Below are 8400 nucleotides of genomic sequence, written 5' to 3'. Positions count from 1 at the left end.
TGGCCGCGCAATTTAATCGCGCGCGGGCGCGTTAAAGTAATGTTACGTTATACGCGAGCAATGCGACGACAACATTCTTGCGTCGTACCAAAGATAGCACCGATATATTATTAAGGGGAAACAAGATCGCGATAAATTGAAAGTCTCGCTGCGTCGTAATTATGGCGATGGCCGGTGTGATAATTTTGCGAAAGGTAAATATAGAAAACGAAATTCGCCCGGGAATATAATGCCCGTTTCACGCAGGCGCAATGAGGCGCGCCGCGTAATTAACGATCGTTTACTCTTTTACAGTCCATTTAATGTTGCCCCCCCCCCTTCTTTTTTTCTTCTCGCCGGCTAGTCGTCCCGCGAATAGGATTATTCGTTTCGTTTCCGATAAATTTCCATCGGTGCAGAAGTCTAAAACGTTTCCCGTATATGAATAACGAGACGCGAATAACGGACGACGGGAAAACTGTTCCCTGCATTTCCGTCATAAAGACAACACGTAGTAAGAACGCGATCTGCATAATAGAGAAGTCCGAGAGGTCCGTCGATCTTGTCACAGACCTGGCAAACTTTCCTAATTAGATACAAGTAGGCCGATAAACATCTTTACGAACACGTCTCCTTTATGCATATTCCGTTCCTCCATTATTCATAAAATATTACGAATATTATCTCTCCGCTCTGCGCGCTAAGATATGCACAGAATTTTGCGCAATACGGCATAACGACTTTCGAAATGCATCATCGTATAAGACACTTTTTTTTTTTTTCAGGATGCACTTATCGCCGGGAACTGTAACGCTCCGCGCTTTTATCGCGTCGTAAACATCCTACAATTATATCTAGGTGCTATTTCTTCGTGTACCAAGGGGACGGTACACGCAGGAGGAAACGCGAGGTGCAGCGCAACCGTAACGATTACACCGCGGGATAGAGGAGGCTCAGATTCGAGAGATATCATCGTCGCCGAGATATTAAGAGGCCCACTCACGCGCGTAAGCACGACGGCGTTTCTTTGTCCGGGGGAGAGACTGTTTGTCTTAAAAATTCCCTTCTAGTATAACGATGTTTAAGAGAGTACAAACATAATCCGGTACAACACTCGCGCGCGAGGCGATACGCAGCGGCCGACTGTCTCCAAGACAAACACGACCACAAACTGGTAGGCCGGCATCATTTACGCCTTCCTGTTCCAAAGTTTAAGCGTTTCTGGGCACGAGAATTATATTTAGACCTTTAGACAAAAAAAAAAGAAAGAAAAATCGGTAGTAGCTACGGTGAAATCTTCGAAAAGCAAGCTGTCGAGTCTAATAACGAGCGACATCGCAGCGTCGCGTTCAACGGACGGCAGTCGCCGATGGGCGCTGCATATCCGGGAAAAACCGGATATGGTAAGCCGGCGCCTGTTTCCCTCTCGCGCGCAAAGCGCATCGAGTTACGCGACGCGTAATTGCGCTCGAACGCGCACCGATACCGGCGGCCGATAAACGATCCGACGTCGGCGTGCGCTCGTAACGCCTAACGATTTCATTCATTTCGCGGCGCGACGAAATGAACCTGTTCTCAACGACGACGACGACGAGCTCTCGACTACGCCCGCGAATGCAAATCCGCGTCGCGCATGGTCGCGCATGATGGCCCGCGTTGCAACGGCCAACGAGAGAAACACGATATCGCGGATACTTATACGCGGCGCGGCCCGATAACGTCCGGCTCCGTAGTCGTTTATCATTACGCGCCGGCCCGTAAAGTTACCTTCGAGCGCGCCGAGATTGATCACCTCTCCCGCCACGGCCGCACGGACTTATTTGCCCTCCCCCATGCATCTTTCGCGCGTCTGCTCCTTTTCTCCTCTCTCCTTCGCGGAGGTGGTTCACTTCCATAACCGACGCGGTTATTGACAATCGCGTCGGAGACACTGAAGATTCCGCGAGCGATTTCACCTTCGCGAAAAGGGGAAGTCCCACCACCGATCGGGGGACCCTGAAGCTTTCGACTCCAAATCCGGCCGCAAAGGAAGCGATCCGAAGCGAGCGAGGACGAGAAAGAAAGAAAGAGGTTATTCGTTTCAAAATCAGTGCGAGGCACTCCTCGCTTCTCTACTCTGACATCATAATTCTCTCCACCCGAGGCACCTCTCTCTACGTGCTTCCTTTCGAAACTAGCGGCTCGGTTTTCGTCATAATCTCTCCCCCCTCCTCCCCCCCCATCCCTCTCCCTCCGCCTCCCTCGCAAAAATTACACGCTTCTTGATTGCTCTAAGGATCGTGCTGTCATCGTGCGGAATATCAGAACGCACTTGAAATCCAACTTAATCCGATGCACGCGAGCGCGGCACGTCCTCTCGGCCAAACGCATCTCGACAGCATTGCATAGCCCGCGATATATGTACGTGCAACTGATTTTCCGGCGATGCCGCGCCGTTGACAGCCGTTCATTAATCGTGATGTTCGGTATATACGCTGCAATCTGCCGGCCGGCGCGGCGTTCAGCGCTAAGCGAGAGACGGGATTACCGGAGAGACAGAGAGAGAAAGAGAGAGAGAGAGAGATGTTTCGCCGCGTTATCGCCGCGCTTTTTTTAACGATGTTAAACCTCTACAAACCGCGTAAGGGCCGCGTGTTTCTCCGCGAGATAAATCCGACGTTCGTTTCTCTCTCTCTCTCTTTTCTATATCCGCGCGCTGATTTGTTGCATCAACGCCGGCGTGGCGGGGCCACGTACATTTTAGCGATTTTACGATTGGCGTTTATTCCCGATACACAGACGCGACACGAGATAAAGCCGGCTTTCGAGTCAGCTCTCTGGTTAGTTAATCATTTTCCAAATGTGTCAGCCGGTAATTAGACTCCGTGTTTTCGCGTGCGTTCATCGTCCAGCGTTTCATCGTCCCCGTCGTCTTTATCAGCATTAATTATTCTGCATTACACGTTTTATTTAATGCTCAACTTCTATTTGGGAGACGCGCGCGGAGAGTACAGCGCAAATTCCGTAAACAATTCGAGAGGTAGTATCAATTTCCCGTTTACGTGCAACGGAGGAAGTCGCTGAAACGTTCGCCGACGCGAGTGTCTGCGATAATGTCCGGAAAGTTGATAAACAAAACTAATATAACGTCGCCTACCCTTCGTTACGCTCGATCGCTCGATGTTGCCGAAATCGTTATCCATTCCCCCCCTCCTCCTCCCCCTGTTTTCGATCCTCGCGCGAAAACTCGTTTGCGCGAGGCGATCGACGCGCGCGCCGAGCGAAACACTATAAATATTTATTCCGGGTAATTATTCGCTCTTTTTTTTTTTCCTTTTGGCGAGCCTCGTCCTTTCGTACCGGGGACACGCTCGCATTAGCGAGCGTGATAAGTTGCATGTCCGGTCGCGGCAACGCGCGCATCCTCTCCGCACCACCGCGCTCCTTCTCCGGAGGCTACGCCGCCGAAGCGAGCGAGACTGGACGGCGAAGCAGGGAACGCGCGCGGCTGGCTCGCTGCCCCCCTCGGAAGAAAATCTTATGAATGAGCGGGTTCCCCCATTCACTTTTAACCGGAGAACAGCCGTAACGAGCGGCACGGTTGCTCCGAAGTGCCGCGAAGTGCTCGCGCGGCACGCGGAGGATCCGCCGGCAATTCGCCTGCGATGCCGGCTTTCGTGGAATAGCAAGTGGATTATCGTGGAATCTTCGTCGGGCTGAATGTGATTTAAGTTCTGGGCGACGCGTGACAACGTCACTCACCCGGCTTATCGCGTACTCAAAGCGCGAAAGTCGAATTCGTACGCCTGAATTTGTTCTCGTTAAGCGGGCGTAGTGTATTAACGTAAAAAAAAAAAAATTTGACAGACGTTAAGACAACGCGATATTGAAATATCGAAATTTTCACGGCAATATTAGGATTTTAGTATCGAACGATTCCTTTCTAAATTTCTGGGAGTGAAAATACTGTCACTGCAATTTTTCGAGTGATTTTCCACTCGAAGGGTTAAAATTCTAATCAGAGTTTAGAATTCACTCTAAACTCTGACAGAGTGAATTCTAACTTTTATTGGAATGGAAAATCTTATTGGTGTGGAAAATCACTTGAGAAATTGTAGTGGCAGTATTTTCACTCAAAGAAATTTAGGGTAGTACCTCTGTGAGAAATGTTTTGAAAATCAAATGCATATTATTTTCTGCTGAAACTGCAAATTTCTCTTATGTGGAAGACAGCCACAAAAATTATGCCGAGGCGCAAGGTGCAATATCTAGCTTGCACGTTGCACGGCACGATGGATAATGCTCGGCTTAAGTTCAATGCCGTCAATAGTAATACGCGGCATCATCAGCCCTTCGCGCTTATTATGCACCACGCCCGCGTGTATTACTTATTTCGACGGAGTAAATCTCGTTTGCTCACGACGCGCGGGCGGAGGCACGACCATCTAGCGCGAACCAAAACACTTTTGTCCCCTTCCACAAAGTTATCTCGATCGTCTTCGGGCTCGCGGATGGCACTCCTCAGCTAGTAATGCGGTCCGCAGTCAATCCCGCGATACTCGCCAATTACTCGCGCGAGCCGTCCCTCGGTCTAGAGACACTGTCACTCGCGATCTAACTCCGTCGCATCTGATCGATAACTTTTTCCAAATCGCCGATCCCTCTTGTTTGTTTGATATTCTGCAAGGTATCCTGGACGTATATTGATGTAATTCACGGGGAAATCATTGAATACGGGCAAAATAGTTTGTTCCTGATAAAAGATTTCTTTTCTCTTGGAAAGTCTGGGATTTGAGAATTACGTACGGCTCGACAATTTAGTCGATCTATTTCACACATTGTAAGTCACGGGAATATTTAACGCAAGGAAAGTCAGCGATTCGTAATTCCATTGGGCCATTAACTACTTTCTAATAATTAAGGTTCGTGCGAAAATGCAACTTTCCTTCCAACGGGGGAGAACAATTGACGGCTAGCTACGAAATTTGAATGACCTGATTGAGAACGCAAGACGAAGGCTTGTGGAATATGAGAAATTTCGATGACTTATAGTAATCTTGTCCCCACCTACCGCGAATATTAGGTAGATTACCGTATTGCATCACAAGTATCATACTTGATTAATGATTACGGAGCAAGCCTCCTTACGATCGTCGAACAAGGAAAACTGTCTCTGTAGAAGCGCGACCTAACGGTTGATTAATAGCCAGAATGGGAAGTATAATAATATAAGCATGAAATTGTATCAAATAAGACTTTATCAATTATTGTGCCTATTACGACCTACAGAGTATAGTATACTACGTCACTATGGGCCCGGTTGTTTCAGCTTCTTTGGAAAACTTATTTACCCTCACGCAATGTCCTCTGTCTTATTTATTTAAGAAAAAAAACAAGATGGACACCTGATAGGTAAGTTTATCAAGAAGTTGAAACAATTGTCCTATATTGACCCTATTAATACACTGAAAAAAAGTAATACGTTCAATAAGATATGTAATTGCGTGCTCACTACAGATAGACTCAATCAATAATATATGCTATTGCAGTATCAACATTGTACTGCATATAGCAATATTTTGCATTAGTATTTTTATGTAGTTGTCAAGCCCGCAATTATCCATTTAATTGGCATGTCTAACTTTTGTTTGCTGTGTATAAATATAATATTATATATTAGCCATTAATGTACATATACATATCTGTGTGGTGTGTGTTGTACACATGTAGAAATTAATATAAATCATCTAATTTTATGATAATTTCACATTACAACTGCAATACTTTCCAAGAATTTACCTCCGCGCGAATTTACCTCATGGCTAGGTATCTTCTTTGCACGCTATTATCTGGAATATCCATTTAATCAAGTCAATCTAACATTGACATAGCGCGGGCCATGTATCCTTATCATGGTCATGATGAAAAACTCGCTCAATGAGTCTCTTTGCAGTGCAACATATGCATCATTATTTTGTCGCCGCAATCGAAATGCTCCATTTTCCGTTAAATGGTCTAATACAGTGTGTCGCAAGGAATGTCATGTCACAATTTTAGTTACACGGTCATATTTATATTGACGATCCAATTGCAGATATACACCCAACGATTTTACTATATTAGCATAAACGTCACAGGGAGAAGCGATTCTCTTCTCGAAATTCCAAGTGTTCAAATTTACATAAAGACGCAACCAGCAATTTAATCTAGTAAAATATCCAAAAGTTTAAGAACATTAGAAAGATCTTCTCAACCTCAAATTTTTTTGCATATTTTTTTTTTTAATTCTTGAATCGCATCGAAAATTTTAATGCTACAAATACATGTTAACTTGGAGAATAAAATTATAAATTTGAAATATAAAGTTATACATTTAACATACAATGCCACCAAATATAAACGGTACGTAATACGATATCGTTCACGCGTATAATAATCTTTCAACTGCGCGAGAACAAAGGCTCGGAACACATGCGAATCACAAATGCACCTCTTATTAATTCAAGTGCCTACGTTTTCGCCTTCACAACGTCATCGAAGAGTACGTATACCTTCGATTTCTTCGATTCGCTCGACTCGATCGATTAATCCCTAGCCAATATCCGATCGCTACGTTCTCGGCACACCTGCAAAAGCACACATTGCATTGCATTTCCGTAACATGGAAAACGAGTGCGGATACTACTCTTGCCGTCGCGAATCCAGGGGTTGGAGGGTGTCTCTCCCGAATCTTCTCACCAGCCGAAATCACCTGTACGGACGCGGCGAGTCGCCGATCTCTCTCGCACGCAGCGCCGCGCGCGCGCGCGTACCGATCAGCTCGTTTTACGCTGCAGCCGCGAACTGATCTCTCGCTCATCGAGCGGAAATCGCTTTCCGTCGGCGCCGGTGACTTTTCGGCGACTACGCGGGATTTACACGCTCTCCGCGCCGGAAATGCGTCGCTCCGGTGAGAGTCCACTCGAGGTAGACGATATATCAAAGATTAGTCGAACGATCGCTAGGGCCCATTCGGAGACGGAGGGAGTCCTCGGTTCGTGTCCGCTCGCTATCCTCTCCTCTTCTCGCTCTTCTTCCTCCCGCCGTTCGTCGTGGCTGCGGTTTCCGAAGCGCGTTGTCTTTACGGTCTTACGTCTCTCGGGGTACGCGCGAACCCCCTCTCGCAATCGTCGCGTCCCATCAAGAGACTGGGCGCCTAGAGACAGTCCGCCCGTATCAATGCTGCCGCAGCGCAAGCGTCGAAGATCCCGCGGGTGAAAGGAGGAGGAGAGATCGGAGTCGGTCCGCCTGACACCCGATGGGTCACTAACGGATTGGAGAACTCGTTATCTCGTCTATACGCGCAAAGGATCGATATGTAAACTTATTGTCCTTCGCCCGCTGAATAGCCTCTCCGTCCTCTTAATAAAATTGAGATTGGCAGACCTTTATTTTACTCTTTCGTATCAAAATCTGTACTTTTTTTGTATTTTATTTAAAACTATGCAAAATCGAATTATACGTTTTTTTTCTTCCAGCAAGCACAGAAAGTCTTCTCTCTCTCTTTTCTTCTCTCCTCTCTCGTCTCTCTCTCTCTCTTTCTGGGCAATTTTTAGGTCTTTTTGTTATAATGACGATTATTTTCGGTTATTCTGTTTAGTCTCGTTGTTACCGACAAAAATCTCCGTCCTAGTGCACGTCGATAAGCACCGTGCTTGTACAATGGAACCCTTCCGCTACAATCTAATCGACTTTGGTAACCCTGGTTTATGCGGTATTTTTATAAATTGATATTTATGAGCGTTTTTTGTGCAGGCTAGAATTTTTATTAAATAATTAAACTACGTAGCTAAATATTTAAAATCAACTGTATGCAAAAATAAGATAACATGTTATTGTTCAACGTACATGTACTATTATGAATGTAGTGGACAATTAAATAATTAATTATGAATAATAAAAAACTATAGCTGAAAATTTCAATAAAAGTAAAACATACATAATTAATTTTATTATGAATAAAACTTTTTTAACCAAGAACTTTATATCGCGGAAAACTTTCATGTACACTAGTTAATAAATCATTAACAAGTCAATTACGATAAAAACAATGGTAGGCAATTGAACAATGAACTAAAATTTTATTCTTAGTATAATATGTCTTATTAACACTTTAATATCTTTTAGTCGAGATATTCTCACTAAAACTTATCTTTATAAACAACAATTTATAATTTAATATTTTAAATAGATAGATAGATATATATATCTAATTTGTTTTTTACGTATAAAATGTTTATACGTTATATGCTATATATATATATATATCTATATAAAGCTATTTGCCTATTTACCGTAATACAATTACTGCAAGTCTATAGAATTGTACGAGTTTTTTCTACTTGATTCACAGGTGCGATGCATGGGAGGGGAGATATTTATGGTGAATTTCTATGGAACCCT

Source organism: Monomorium pharaonis, unplaced genomic scaffold (genome assembly GCF_013373865.1).
Source record: "Monomorium pharaonis isolate MP-MQ-018 unplaced genomic scaffold, ASM1337386v2 scaffold_607, whole genome shotgun sequence".
Taxonomy (NCBI): Eukaryota; Metazoa; Arthropoda; class Insecta; order Hymenoptera; family Formicidae; genus Monomorium; species Monomorium pharaonis.
The sequence above is the reverse complement of the archived record's forward strand: the minus strand, read 5'-3'. Positions refer to the sequence as shown.